Source organism: Somniosus microcephalus, chromosome 20, assembly GCF_052327205.1.
Source record: "Somniosus microcephalus isolate GS21.2 chromosome 20, FLI_Smic_1.0, whole genome shotgun sequence".
Lineage (NCBI taxonomy): Eukaryota > Metazoa > Chordata > Chondrichthyes > Squaliformes > Somniosidae > Somniosus > Somniosus microcephalus.
The window spans coordinates 41,013,364-41,029,469 of record NC_141006.1 but is presented as its reverse complement, the minus strand read 5'-3'; the positions used below and the strand labels follow the sequence as shown (position 1 = coordinate 41,029,469).

At 47.9% G+C, this 16,106-nt stretch overlaps 1 long non-coding RNA gene across 1 annotated transcript in view; it reads left to right on the top strand.

The window, feature by feature from the left end:
- LOC147103146 (uncharacterized) overlaps nucleotides 1-14,317 on the top strand; it is a 66,785-nt gene extending 52,468 nt beyond the window's left edge. Inside the window, exons 2-3 of the long non-coding RNA XR_015072990.1 lie at nucleotides 4,179-4,303; nucleotides 14,117-14,317. This is a non-coding gene — a long non-coding RNA (uncharacterized LOC147103146). The remainder of the gene's footprint in view (nucleotides 1-4,178; nucleotides 4,304-14,116) is intronic.
- The last annotated feature ends 1,789 nt before the right edge of the window (nucleotides 14,318-16,106 follow it).

The window sequence follows — 16,106 nt, the reverse complement described above, 5'->3', positions numbered from 1 at the left end:
AGACATCAGCCAGCTGATCAGCACATTCCTTGAGTACCCGTCCAGGGATGCTATCAGGTCCAGCAGCCTTTCGTGTGTTCACTCCGTGTAGAACACCCCTTACGTCGGAGGTCGACAGAGTGAGCACCTGGTCTTCCGGGGGTGGCAAGGCTTTGGTAGCCGGCTCCCTGTTGTCCCTGTCAAAGCGAGCGTAGAAGTTGTTAAGCTCCTCCGGAAGGGAGGCATCGCTAACCGGGGGGCTGGTGTTTTTACTCTTGTAGTCAGTGATGGACTGGATGCCTTGCCACATGCGCCGGGGGTCTGAGTTGTTGTGGAAATGATCCTCTATCCGCAGTGTCTGTTTCCTTTTGGCAGTCCTGATACCCTTTTTTAGGTTGGTCCTAGCTGCACTGTAAGCCGCCGCGTCGCCAGATTTAAATGCTGCGTCGCGTGCTTTCAACAGCGAGTGGACCTCTCCGTTCATCCAGGGTTTCTGGTTGGAGTATGTCCTGATATTTTTATGGGTCATGACGACCTCGACGCAACTGTTAATGTAGAATAGCACTGTGGATGCGTATTCCTTGATGTCATTATGGGCAAACATGCCCCAATCAGTGCGTTCGAAGCAATCCTGAAGCTCCGAGACTGCCCCCTCTGGCCATACTTTCACTGATCTCACTGATGTTCTCACTCTTTTGATGAGCGGTTTGTATGCCGGGGCTAGAAACAGGGAGAGGTGGTCAGACTTCCCAAGGTGGGGGCAGGGAATGGCCTTATAAGCATCTACAATGCTCGTGTAGACTTGATCCAGTGTGTTCTCCCCTCTTGTGGGGCAGGAAACATTCTGGTGGAATTTCGGTAGTACAGATTTTAGGTTTATGTGATTGAAGTCCCCCGCGATGATAAAAGCTCCGTCTGGGTGCGCAGTTTGTTGTTCGCTGATGGCCCTGTAGAGGTCCTTCAGTGCTAGTTTGGCATTAGCATGTGGTGGGATGTAGACCGCAGTGATGATAACAGCTGTGAATTCCCGAGGCAGGTAGAAGGGTCTGCACCTTACCATGAGGAATTCCAAATCAGCCGAACAGGATCTATCGATTATGTCAGTGTTAGTGCACCAGGCATTGTTAGTGTAAATGCACAAACCGCCTCCCTTGCTCTTACCGGAGTCTGCAGTTCTGTCGGCGCGGAAGACCGTGCGTCCTTCTAGCTGGATGGTGGTGTCAGGGATGCCGTTGTTCAACCAGGTCTCTGTGAAGATCATGGCGCAGCATTCCTTTGTCCTTTTCTGTGAGGAGAGATCAAGTTTGATCTCATCCATTTTATTTTCTAGTGACCTGACGTTGGCCAGGAAAATACTTGGGAGGGAGGGTTTGTGTGGGGCCCTCTTCAGCCTATTTTGGATTCCGGCCCTCTTACCCCGCTTCTGCTTGCGTTCCCTGCGCGGTCTGCACCGACTTCTGGCTGGGGAAGGACGCCACGCTGGTCCCGGGGGTCGGGTGATGTCAGGAGGCAGATCGACGGTGCCGAGTGTGAGCCGCACGCAGTCGGCCCCGATATCGAGGAGCGTCTGCCGACTGTACAGTAGGTCTGCCCTCAATTCCCATATCAGCAGAGTCCAGAAGAGACTCAGAAAGAGGGTAAAAACGCTCAGTCTCGGGAGAGACAAAGCCGCTGCGTCCATGCGTGCCGCCATTTTTAAAAAAAAATTTTGCTCCATGTAATGTTGCAGCCCAAGGGGGACTGTAACTAGAGCCCCCAGGACTGTGAGCAAATGGTCTTCTCAGAGGCCTTCCTTTAACATCCAAAGCTGTGCAAGCATCCAGCTGCACTTCCTACACACTTTAACAACTTTGTAAATGTATTGCACCAAGACACTACTCCAATAAAATGTTAAAAAAGTCCAAAAGCTGAAATCAAAACTTACCTGAAAGATGTGTGTGTCCCTTTAAGAAGCGCAGACAGCATCTCTGTCAAACTGCTGCATGTACATTCTTCCATGCGTGGTTAGGAGAGGGCGGTATGGAGAGCGGCAACATCCAAAATCACAGTCGTGCATCAATTCAGGCCTTGCATGCCAATTGACGTCATGATCTGCATATTTACATGTGAGAGGCGAGCGCAGGCAACAGCAGTGCTGCCGACCTCTCCAAAATGGCAGCTACCGTGTTCCACACTGGAAGCGGACGGAAGTGAGGCGGCCGCCATTTTTTCAACAAAACTTGCCTTAACAGCCAGCGCTACAACCCCAAATTTTGTGGCCCAACTGTTTAAGCATCTGAACAGCATGGTCAACCTAATGGAGCAGTGTTTTGTTGAGTATTACTTCAATGGCAGATGTATTGGCCCTTGAATGGACTTTCATGTTGGGTAAACTTGTCTTATCTTCTGATGTGAAGCATCAAGAGCAAGTGACACATGTGGAAATTGTTAAGTTCCTTGAAGTGGTGCCTGTAGCAGCTCCATTCCTCAGTCGTGTAAAATGAATATGAGCATTACTGCAGTATAAGCCTCAACTTGTCCTTCACGGTGCTGCATGCTTACCTAGATTCCATACATCCTTACTCCATACATACCCATAGGATAAGCTCACCTTTTAGATTTGTGCATATAGTTCTTGATCAAAGAATGTATTGATAGAGAACACTTCCCAGATAAGTGCACTAAATTATAAAACTCAATTCTGTGTCAGCAACGAAGACTCTGATTTTCTTTAGGCAGTTGACATGTAAACCTCAGTTTTATTGAGATTGATGATGAGGCCATAGTTCTTTGCTGCTGCCAAGAATCTGTTGGTGATTAGCTCGGTGTCTTCTTGAGTGTGTCACCATAGTGCATCATCTGCAAAGAGTAGTTCACAGATGAGAGCTTTCATCACCACAGTCGACGTGTGGAACCTGTTCAGGTTGAACAGTTTGCCAGAACTGTCCCTTACCACATCACCAAGCAGGGCAGTGGAAAAATAGACCAACCGGACTTAGAGGAAGTTGAAAGCTCTCCTGTCTATCCTACCTGAAATAGGATCCCATATATGCGCATTCTCACAAGCAGGTCATAGTTTGGCCATTAAACAATGCTGATGTACACAATCTGAGTATCCAAACTTTACTAGTAATCATCATGCCAGGACAACTAACAGCATTGAAGGCACATGTTAGATTGATGAACATGTATGGGTTCACGTTTTGCTCTCATTACTTCTACATCTGTCTTGTGAGAAAGATCAGATCTATTGTGCTGCACTGTGCTCTGAACCCGCATTGTGCCTCGGGGAGGATATTGTCTGCAATGTACATTATTAAATGGTTCAGGAGAGACAATCTTTGCAGAGAACGAGATGTCACAGTAATTGCTGCAGTCAGATTTCTCACTTCTACATTTGTAAATGGTGATGATTGCCTCTTCAAGGAGGAGTTGGTGAAATGATCCTTGAAGGACAGTGACCTGTCTAATTATCCCTAAGGTATAAGGTACCTCATAATATTCTCATGGACATTGTTATCTATTAGGATGTCAGTTTTTGGAGATACATTGCAATTAATTAAATGGTACTGGTTTCATTTAAAGTAAAGTTTTTTTCCCTTTTCACTTTTATATTTTTGGATAAGCATTTCAGTGTTCAACAGCAGTGAACTCCTGCCCAACCACACTGGCACAGTGTTTTGTTGCACCAATGCCCTGCCCAACCACACCATTGTTAAAGAAAGCTTATTCTTCCCCAACTATTGTAAAACTAGAAGCATATCCTCACGTCCACATCTACCATTTTTTGTAGGTTAGTGACAAAATACATTAGGCCCATGTCACCACCAGCAAATAAAAAGACTGGAGTGTGAATATACCGTAGGGAGGTCATTAATAAATCAAAGGGATAGCAATGGTCCTAAGACAGATCCCCGAGGGACTCCAATTTCAACCGGGCTGAGATCAGACAATGAATTTTCAAATGTAGTTGTTTGATGTTTGTTTTCTAGCTAGGAATGAATCATCACTATGACCCTAACAGATAAACCAGAGTCCTTCAGCTATTACATGATGCTCTTCTTTACTGCATCCAATTTGTTTAAATGTGCAAAAGGAACGTAACTTGACGGAGAAGGAAAGTTGACTGCTGTAAATATTATAACATTTCTGTGAAAATGAATGAGAATAAATAAAGGCTATTACCATGCACTAATGTTCTCATTCTCTAAATGTTATAGGGGCATTGGCAGGAGATGTGTTGCTGTAGCAGGAGAACCATTTTCCCAGGAGACCAGTGTGGTGGACTTTGATCTGAACTTATTCTGACTGAGCCAGCATCAAATGCCCATTTCAAATAGTAAAGGTGAACAGAGAAGTAGCAGGGGCTTCGGGAGAGATTTCTACAGATGACTGGAGGCTGAGCTACTGATAATAGAGCAGAGGGGAGGGGGAAACAAAGAGTAGTCCAGAATCAGAAGAACAAAGTGTGGGAGCTAGGACACAGACTGGAGCGGCCTGAAGAGGTTGGGTGGATCGAGGCATTGGAAGGATTTATAGACAAGGGCAAAGATTTGGATGTTAATGCAGTGAGGACAGAGAGCCAATGAAGGACAGATAGGTGAATAATGCCTATTCTGGGTGAGACTGTTGTTCAAAACTATAATTAAGAGATCAAGCCAATGCATAGATAAAGATTTGCAGATGGATGCACCAATTCTAATTGATCTTTGAGGTAGTTTTTATTTTATCTTGTGGACTAAATAGTGAAAGATTATCCCTCAAACTTTATGACAACAGACATGTTATACCATTCAGCGAAACTGTTCATGAATTAAAACACTGGAGCTTTTTTTGTGTTAACAATAAACTGAGCTTTGTCTCTCTCCCAGTCCCCTCCCACAAGTTAATTTCTCCCATACTTTGCACCACTCCCAATAGGGAGACCAGGTACATGAACAACCCCCAGGCATTTGTCCAGATCATGTCACTAGCTGCTAAAGATCTGCAAGAGTTCTCTAGTTTTCTGATTTTTGTATCGACTCCTATAAAATTCTAACAGGACCAGACAGACTCGATGCAGGAAGGATGTTCCCGATGGTCGGGGAGTCCAGAACCAGGGGTCACAGTCTAAGGATAAGGGGTAAGCCATTTAGGACAGAGATGAGGAGGAATTTCTTCACCCAGAGAGTGGTGAACCTGTGGAATTCTCTACCACAGAAGGCAGTTGAGGCCAATTCATTAAATATATTCAAGAAGGAGTTGGATATATTTCTTAAGGCTAAAGGGATCAAGGGATATGGGAAGAATGCAGGGACAGGATACTGAATTTGGATGATCAGCCATGATCTCATTGAATGGCGGAGCAGGCTCGAGGGTCCGAATGGCCTACTCCTGCTCCTATCTTCTATGTTTCTATGTTTCTATGACTCTGAGAAAGCAACACCTCACCTCCGCTCAGCTACTCCCCAGGCAGCTTAACTAGGTGCTTGCCCCCTGGGGAATTGTGAACATCAACCCACATCTTGCTACTTGGCGACAGAAATCATTTGTTTGCTAATATGGTGTGCCACTGGCCTGCCTTTAACTCATTATACCACAGCTCAGGCTTCAGTGCGGGAAATAGGTATTTAATTCACGAGGTCAATTTGTTTATCAACCTGAATTTATGCTCCCAAAATAGAAATCCCCCAAGAATGTTAGGGCTTTAAAGAGCTAAAAGTGGACAATTTAGGTAGAAGATGAAAGTGATTTGCATATTGTTTAAAAGTATACTGCGCTGAAGGCAGCAGGTTCTGAGGGTTAACTGGAATGATCAATGGTATGTTGAAACGCCTGCAGCTGTAGCTATATGTAGCTGCAACGTGGCTGATCAAAACACGCATAAATTTGAGACAATTTCATGACTGAGTGGCAAGATGCACAGGTTGTCTGGTTTGGATTTTACTCTGGCACAGCCATGCTGCCAACATTGTAATATTTCAGCTTAACTCTTTCAGAATAGCGAACCATTTATTTCCGAGTAACAATTGTGCTGAAGAGGTAACTCACACTAATAGCACTGGATCAAGTGACCAATGTTTGCAGGGAGCCACAGTCATTGAAATTGCCACTTAATCCAAAATGATGCAAGACAGTCAGTGGGGAATTGTGGGCACATAATTTGTTCAAGGGATGGGGAAGGCCTAGTAACTCATGAACACTTCTGACTTTATCAAGATTATCCTCACTAACAGAATTCTGCATTGCAGTTTCTCATTGAGTATTCCATTTACGTAAATCATGATTTTTTTCCCCCAATTTTCCCTCATCCTCTCCTTAAGGTTTTGATTCCTTGGTTCCGTGGCTGCTGGTCACCCTTTAGTACCTCATCCAAATGGCCATTCTTCAAGTGTGAGCCCGCACAATGAGTTATTGAGGACATCATAGGTCAGCCTCATCCTTTCCTCACTGGACAATCGCGCCCATGCACACACGCTCTTACACACACACGCACACACAATCAAACATGCACAATCAAACCTGCCTGGTTTTCCTCTGCTGAGGCCCATTCTGAGAACAGCCAACTTGACAGACTGAGAAAGACATAACATAGAAACATAGAAACATAGAAGATAGGAGCAGGAGTAGGCCATTTGGCCCCTCGAGCCTGCTCCACCATTCAATGAGATCATAAGAACATAAGAACATAAGAAATAGGAGCAGGAGTAGGCCAGTCGGCCCCTCGAGCCTGCTCCACCATTCAATAAGATCATGGCTGATCTGATCCTAACCTCAAATCTACTATCACTCTACATCCCTCCCGAACCCATGTGATCTCCTGGGAGAGGCGAAAAACCAGATAAAAAACCCAATGGCCAATTTGGGAGAAAAAAATCTGGGAAATTCCTCTCCGACCCATCTAGGCAATCGAAACTCGTCCAGGAGATCACTGTCCCTATATTTTCTACAGTACTTACCTTCTGTAAAAGGTGATCTCCACCCCAACCAGGAACAGGAATAGAACCATCTCCTGAAATCTAACACATAATTAGAACACAAGAGGTAGGAGCAGAACCAGGCTACATGGCCCCTGGGCCCGCTCCGTTACCGACAGGGCCATGACTGTTCCGAACATAGACTCATGTCCAATTTCCTGCCCGCTCCCCGTAACCCCTAATTCCCTTTACTTCTAAGAAACTGTCTATTTCTGTTTTAAATTTATTTAATGATGTAGCTTCCACAGCTTTCTGGGGCAGCAAATTCCACAGACCTACTACCCTCTGAGTGAAGAAGTTTCTCCTCATCTCAGTTTTGAAAGAGCAGCCCCTTATTCTAAGATTATGCCCCCTAGTTCTAGTTTCACCCATCATTGGGAACATCCTCACCACATCCACCCGATCAAGCCCCTTCACAATCTTATATGTTTCAATAAGATCGCCTCTCATTCTTCAGAACTCCAATGAGTAGAGTCCCAATCTACTCAACCTCTCCTCATATGTCCACCCCCTCATCCCCGGGATTAACCGAGTGAACCTTCTTTGTACTGACTCGAGAGCAAGTATGTCTTTTCTTAAGTATGGACACCAAAACTGTATGCAGTATTCCAGGTGCGGTCTCACCAATACCTTGTACAACTGCAACAATACCTCCCTGTTTTTATATTCTATCCCCCTAGCAATAAAAGCCAACATTCCATTGGCCTTCTTGATCACTTGCTGCACCTGCATACTAACTTTTTGAGTTTCGTGCACCAGGACCCCCAGATCCCTTTGTACTACAGTACTTTCCAGTTTCTTGCCATTAAGGTAATAACTTGCTCTATGATTTTTCCTGCCAAAGTGCATAACCTCACACTTTCCAGTATTGTATTCCATCTGCCAAATCTCTGCCCACTTACTTAGCCTGTCTATGTCCGTTTGCAGGTTTTTTATGTCCTCCTCACTCACTACTTTCCTTCCCATCTTTGTATCATCTGCAAACTTTGATATGTTACACTCGGTCCCCTCCTCCAAATCATTAATATAGATTGTAATAAAGAGTTGGGGACCCAGCACTGACCCCTGTGGAACACCACTAGTTACTGATTGCCAGTCTGAGAACGAACCATTTATCCCAACTCTCTGCTTTCTGTTAGATAGCCAATCCTCCACCCATGCCAGAATATTACCCCCAATCCCATGATTTTTTATCTTGAGCAATAATCTTTTGTGTGGCACCTTGTCAAATGCCTTTTGGAAGTCTAAATACACTACGTCAACTGGTTCCCCTTTATCCACCCTGTATGTTACTTCCTCAAAGAACGCAAGCAAATTTGTCAAACATGACTTCCCCTTCATAAAACCATGCTGACTTTGTCCTATTAAATTATGTTTATGCAAATGTCCCATTACTGTCTCCTTAATAATGCACTCTAAAATTTTACCAACCACATATGTTAGGCTAACAGGTCTATAGTTTCCAGCCTTCTGCTTACTACCCTTTTTAAATAAGGGTGTTACATTAGCAGTTTTCCAATCTGCCGGGACCTTTGCTGAGTCCAGGGAGTTTTGGAAAATTATTACCAATGCATCCACAATCCCTACCGCCACTTCGCTCAAGACCCTAGGATGTAAGCCATCAGGTCCAGGGGATTTATCTGCCTTAAGCCCCATTATTTTACCAAGTACCACTTCCTTGGTGATTTTAATTGTATTTAGCTCCTCCCGCCCTACAGCCCCCTGTTTGTCCAGTGTTGGGATCAGAGGGGAGTGCTGCTGATCGGCACACTCGCCGCCACCAACGTGGCAAGGGTCCCCTAGTTCAGCCCCCTCCTCCCCAGCGGGAGAGTCGCGACTCCAGTCCGGACACCTTCACCTCGGAGGAGGTGCGGAAGCTGGATAAGATGGCCGAGGATTCGGACCGGCGCCACACGGAGCTCATGAGCATGGTGGGGCGCATGCCTGAGGCCATCGAGTCGCTGGCGACCAGTGTGCGCGAGTTCGGGGCAGCAACTGCCGCGAGTGGCCGCATGCTGACTGATGCCGTCAAGACCCTGGCGGATGTGATGCGGGCGCACACCAGGACAACAGGGGCACTCACTGCTGCCACATGCGCTGTATCAGGCAGGCATCGCCAGGGCAGCCGCCGCGCTGGACTATCCCAGCAAGCCGCCCCTCGGCTGATTGTTGCGGATCCTGCAGTGCGGGCCCGGCTGAGTGCCACCGCGCCACAGCACCAGCCAGCGCATCCCAGACGCCAGCTGGCCCACATTGCGCCATCCGTCGCCGCCATTCCCCCACTGGGGCATCAAGGGCAAGCGGCTGCAGCTGATGGTGGCCAGGCTCAGGTGCGCCACTCAGCAGACAGCCCCTCGAGGCCCAAACGCCGTGTAGGCTGCCCCCCAGCGGCATCTGGCGGAAGGGCATCTGAGCCTCAGGCGCCTTCCCCCAGCCTCGCAGCAGCCACTGGGCAGAGCTTGCGAAGGAGCAGCAGGCCGGGCAGGGGAGGCAAAAGGCTGGGCAAGGTCTCGCCCTCGCGGGCCACTCAGTAGAGGGTGTGGCCAGCTTTCCTTTTATATGGCGGTGGCCATCTTTATTTTGCCCATGGTTGTGTTGTTGGAGGGCTCAATTTTTGCGTTAGGCCGACGTTGAGGCCCGGTTTGAAGAAAGGTGGAGTGACTCCTCCCCAGTTTGTGGGAGTGAGTCGTTTGTTGGGCTTTTTGTGGGGCCCGTTTATTGTTTTTGGGGATTCATGTGGGAAGGGCTTTTCATTTTTGTGTAATAAAAAATTATCTTTATTCATGCAGTCTCCATGGTTGTTCTTCTTAGTGTTTGTTGGCTTCGCCGGCTGAGGGCTTGCGGAGCGGCTGCATTCATCTTCCCTCATGGCCCCTGGCCATTCCCTGACAGGGGGCTTAGAAGTACCGTGTAATAAGGTGGCGTCGTGCGGCCCTTGGCCCTGGTCGCTCCCTCCTGGGAACGTACTCCTGCTCCTCCTCCTCCTCCTCCTCATGCTCCTCCTGCTCCTCCTCCTGAGGTGCTGGTCCAACGTCAGGTGGCAGTGCCTGAGTCCTGCGGATAGCCAGGTTGTGTAGCATGCAGCAAACCACCACAAATTGGGAGACCCGGTCCGGCGAATACTGGAGAGCTCCTCCGGAGCGATCAAGGCAGCGGAACCGCTGCTTGAGGACCCCAATAGTTTGCTCGATGATGTTGCGGGTGGTTTGATGGCTCTCGTTGTAGGCCTCTTCAGCAGCGGTCCTGGGCGCGCGGAGCGGGGTCATGAGCCAGGTGCACAAAGGATAGCCTTTGTCCCCGAGTAGCCATCCTCTTGGGGGAGGCTGTGCCTGGAACATGTCATGCACAGTACTCTGCCGCAGGATAAAGGCATCGTGGCTGCTGCCTGGGAAGCTGGCATTGACTGCCATGATGCGCTGCTTGTGGTCACACACCAGCTGCACATTCAGAGAATGGTAGCCCTTCCTGTTGCGATACTGCTCGCCATGCTCCAGAGGGGCCCGCAAAGCCACATGCGTACAGTCAATGGCGCCCTGCACCAAGGGGAATTCCAATGCGCGCTGATGCTGGCTCTCCAGGGCCATGGGGAAGGAGATGAATTGGCTTCTCCTTCTGAACAGTGCTTCGGTCACCTGGCGGATGCAGCGATGCGCGCCGTACTGGGAGATGTTTGCTATGTCCCCAGCAGCGTATTGGAAGGAGCCGGTGGCATAGAAGTTCAATGCCACCGCCACCTTCACTTCCACCGACAGAGACGTCCTGCACCTGAGCTTTGGCCGCAGATCTCGGCGAAGCAGGTGGCAGATCTCTGCAATCACCTCCTTTTGGAATCGGAGCCTTTTAACACATCGCGCGGCACTCATGTTTAGGTAGGAGCGCTGCTGGCGGTACAGCCTGACTGGGTAAGGCCTACGTGGCCAACGCCTGTAGCCCCCTCTGCCTCTAGCCAGGGCTGCCCCTCTCACAATGCGTCTGCGAGCCCTACGGACATGGAGCTGCAGCTCCGCGTTGGCACCCCATGCAACCCCCATCAAATCCTGGCAAACACTCAAATTTCCAAAAGGCCACTTGCAGCGCTCTGGCCTGAGTCCAAAAATACCTGAGCTCTTGCTGCTTGAAACCAGTTAGCTATCCTCCTTGTTGTGCCTCCAGAAATGCATTGCACAAGGGTGTTTTCTGAAAAAAGGCTGGCCTTTATACTGGAGAGCACGTCCCCTTTAATTTGCGCCCCCCGGGGCCCGCGCTGGTTGTGTTGCGTTCCTTTTTCCAAACGCTCCGGCCGCCAGCTGCACAATGGGGCGGTCCAACTGAAGTTTGGAATCGGGGCGGCCAAAGGGCGTTGCACGAGGATGTGACGTCATTTTCTGCGCGCGCATCCGGCCGGGCGCTAAACTTTGCGCCGGCGCTAATGGGCAACTTAATTTGGGGCGGGGCGCAAACTGCGCTGCGCACGGGCGCTACACGCATAGCGCCCGAAAATCACTTCTCTTAAGGCGCTAACTGCTGGCGCAAGCAACTGAAAATCTAGCCCAAAGTCCTTTATTTTAAATGGGTAAACACCATTAAACAATGCAATTTTATTTTTTTTCATACATGGGATGTGGGCATCTGAGACTGCAGCAGCCATTCTGTCATCTCTGCCATTGAGATGAGGCACCTCTGGAAACCCAAGGGTTGAAACTTTTTCCAACACTTTACACTCACCTCCCATACTTACCTCTCCACACTTGCACCCATCACTCACCTCTACAATGGACGTTTTGATCCCTCTCAGCTCCGCAGACCCACTGCTTGCCTCGCTGACCCTGGCGAGGTTTGTAGCCATCGGGAAGCCCGCACTTGCAGGGGTAAAATGGGGATAAGCCTCAAAACTGCCTGTTAGTTAATTGGCTCTAATCCCCTTCCTGCCTCAAAGAGGCGAGTCGCTGCGCGGGTTGGGGACCCGCCTCCCGGGAAGATGGCACCGAGGCGGGTTGGGAGTGGGGTCAGTACCCGCTCCCAGTTTCTGCCATTTTCCCAGCAGTCCCGCCTCCATACCCACTTCCCCAGGGCTGGGAAAAATCCCTCCTCATTTTCTTCTGCTCCTCCAACTGCGGATGGAAGGTAGATTTAGCACCTTTCACATCCTCAGAATGTCCCAAAGGTGTGTCACGCTTAATGGGCTCGATTTCCCAAGCCCCGAGGAGGCGGGCTTGGAGGCGGGAGTGGTGGGAAAATTGCAGAATCGGGGGGCAGGAACCCATCCCGCCCCCAACCCGCCTCCGTGCCAATGTCCCAGGAGGCGGGTACCCGACCTGTGCTGGGAGCCACCTCCCCGAGGCGGGAAGGGGATTAGTGCCAATTAACTGCCTGTTAACAGGTAGTTAACAGGCAATTTTTTGCCTAATCCCTATTTTTAGCCTTGAAGTGTGGGCTTACCGACGCCTCTGAACCACACCAAGTTAGCGAGGCGGGCCGTTGGTCTGAAGGGGTTGGAGGGGTCGAGATGTCCGGTGTTCAGGTGAGTGATGGGTAAGTGTGTGCAGAGGTAAGTGTGTGAGGTAAGTGTAAAGTGTTTTAATAAGTTTTACTTACCTTTAATTTCTTCTGCAGGCTTCCTTCCTTCAGTTCTTAGGAGACCCTCAGCTCACCGGCACAGAAAGCAGAATGGCCGCTGAACTGTCAAAAGCTACAGCCTCTGCTTTCTGGTCTGAAGAGCTCGCTAACTGAATCAGCGTAGAAGGACTCAAGTTCGAAGACAGATTGTCAGTGTTTGACAGCTTCACAGAGCTGTCAAACGCTGATTTTTCATCTGTCAAAAGCTCATGACAGATGAAATGTCAATCGTTGACGTCACCAGTAACCAGGTGTCCCTTAATTGGCCTGCTGAGCCCGCTGGGTGGGGTTAACAAGGTCAATCAAGGGAAAATAGCGTGGGTTGGCCACAAGTCGATGGAGGCGGGACTACAACCCAAACAGTGGGAGTCCTGCCTCCAAAAGCTCCCCATTGACAAAATCCAGCCCAATTAATTACTTTTGTAGTGTGCTCATTGTTATATAGCCAAACTTTGAGTCAAGATAGTGAGGGATCACGACCGTTTCAATCATAGGGACCATCGAAGCACAGCCTAATCCATTTCACTAATGCACACTTTCTAGCTCAGACCACTGGATAACAATCAGGAGGAGGCTGGCTCAGCTGAGATCAGGATTGAACCTGTAACCTTTCTGATTAGCAGGATCTACTGCCCCATGCTGAACAGAATGGAAAATTATAATCTTGAATGTTTAGTTTTACACACTACAAATTAAAAAGACTTTGTAGGGCCCCTAACATTTGAGAAGGGAAATCATCATTGTACCAGTGATCTCAAAATAAGACAGTGACATGACTGTGTCCTGCCTAGTAAAATGAAGATATCTGTAACTTCGGGAAAAAAATATTGAAAACACACACAGCGCTAAATACCTTCTTGTGCAGTGCATTTTTTAGATTTGCACTCATGAGATTGAGGCTGGCTATAACTCACCTACATCTCTGGCAAGCCAGTAAGCCTGACTGATCATTCTTAAACTTTTGTTAATTTGTTATTTGGACTTGTGAACAATGACATGACCAGCTCAGGTCATTACTACTGTTGCTAATAAAAGAGGGATTTCCCAAGGATGGGCAAATGTGTTCAGCCAGTACATATTTGCCTTCTGGAATTTCCTCCCTCGTTCCCTCCATCTTCTCTCTTTCCCGCCCTGCTTTCAAAAACCTTCCCGAAACTCCTCTCTTTAACCATAGCGTAGATCTTGATTTTGTGCGCTAGTGTAAAACGGGTGATAATAAGTGGCAGCTCGTTTTACTTCCATCGAGTCAATGGAAATAGAAATTGGGAGAGATATAAAATGGCTGGCTATTCGCTACCACTTATTTTACACTATCGCGCAAAGTCAAGATCTACCCCCACGAACCTTGGCCACACACCCAAACCTTTCCGTTTATCCTATTTCTCCTCCTGCTGCTCCCTGTCTACTGTAGTGTCCTCCTTGATGGAATTTGATTTGAGACATCCTCCTGCACATGATGAGCACAATAGAAGTGAAAGTTCATGTTGTTGTACTCTATGGGAACAGTGCATAAACAGATTTGGGACATGTTAACAGTCACAGGCAATTAGGGACTCATTTTGTCTGAAAAAAAAGGTAAGAATTTTTATGTTTCCTTTGTGTTACAGGAACAGCAATTGACTATTGTGACCCAGGAGTACGAAGACAGTGACATAACAGTAATATTAATAAAAAATCAGACAATGTTTGCTCTGCTGTTGATGCCAGAGGTGTGAAATAGAGACAATGCAATACAGGAAATGTTAACAATTGTTGAAAGAAAAAGTTAGGAGGAACTAATTACAATAAACGTAGCTTAATTTGTGGGATTTCTTTTTGTCAGCATACTGTAGGTGCTTTGTGATTTGAGTCGAAATGAGACCAATTATGAGATAGCATAATTGCCCTGAGAGTAAGGGAAATCAGATTCGAGACCCCCCCTCATCTGCAGCTCAGGAACAGGATCTCAGTCAATACAAAGTCCACAGTTTTCTGTGCTCCCTCCCCCTGCCACTATTTATATATCAGGTAGCCAGAGCACCAAGTGGACTCAGGAGACGCAAAGCCACTTTATTGCATGAAGTCTATTAGGCAGTCAAATACATATTCGTTTTTTTAAAATATTTGCTGCCACAAGGGGAAAATGGTGAAATCAGAGACTAGCAGGTGGACCACTATGAGCTCACCAAAGTCACCACCTTTCTTGGAATTCACTGTGGAGCAGCTCACAGGCTCAGGAAGCACTTCTGCAAACTCAAGAGCTGAAGGAGCAGTGCCATTTCTTGGGCCATCTCCTTATACCCTTCGCCCGTGCCCCCTCCACCCTTAACTCCAACAAAAAGTGCGAGGAGCTCAAGGTTTGTTTTGTCAGTAGATTCAGACCATTCGTTCATCTGGTTCTCCCCTTTTCCTTGCCCATGGAGTCAAAGCTCCCCCCCAAGTAACCCCCCCCCCCCCACACATCCCAGACCTCATCCCATGTCCTTCTCTGATTTCTTCATCTCCCCTCATGCCCTCTCCGAGTTCATTTTCTGCATGAGACCCACCTCAGCTCCCTTCATCCCATTCCCACTAAGCTGCTAACCACCCAACTTCCTGGCTCCTATGCTAGCTGACATTATAAATGGTTCCCTCTCCTCAGGTACTGACTCCTCCCTTTTAAAATCTGCTGTCATCACCTCCTCCTCAAAAACGCACACTCAACCCTCTTTCCTTGCAAACTTCCACCCCATCTTCAACTTCCCTTTCTTTTCCAAAGACCTTGAATATGTTGTCACAACTCCATGTTTGAACCTCTCCAATCAGATTCCTGCCCCTGCCACAGCACTGAAATAACCTTAGTCAAAGCCACAAAAGACCATTGTTTCTCTCCGGCCCCTGTCACAAACCCTTGCCACCGATTCCACCCCCCTCCCCGGCCATTGTCTCAGGTTGAACAAGGCTGCTTGTAACCTCGGCATCTTGTTTGACCCCGAGTTGAACTTCTGACTCCATAACCTCTCCATCACAATGACTGCCTACTTCCACCTGCAAAATATCGCCCACCTCTGCCCGTGCAATCAGGCAGAGATGAACATTGTAGATTGAAATGTTAGACTGATAATCTGTAGTTTTAGTTCAAATTGCAAATCAGAAGTTTGTTCTTGGTATTTTTGCACATGGCGATTTGCCTTTTTTCCAGAGATAAAATAAGTTGGAGCCTAAGTACATGGTTTGCTAGTTTGTAGGGTTTGATGGGTCAAGTGAACTTTTCCAGTTCCATATTTCATGTTTCAATCAGCCTGTCAGAAATCTATTTTTATTCATTTCTATTCCAGATTTTTTCCTGGTAATCCCTTACAACCATGCAATATCTTTCAACTGGGAGGGTGGATGGCCTGCTCTATGACCCTCCATACAAGCTCTGTGCATTGTTATTTGACTGACCAACAGGAGGTTCATTCACAGCTAGACAAGCCACTATTATCAGGCTGTCTCTGCCCTCCCCACTCCCTCCACCCCGCCACACACTCAAGATGGAATGGTCTTCCAGCTGAATGTGATCTATCAGTCAGACTGGAAGCTGACAAAACCAGTTCCTACGGTAAGGTGAGGGATTTGAGATACAGGCAGCACTGG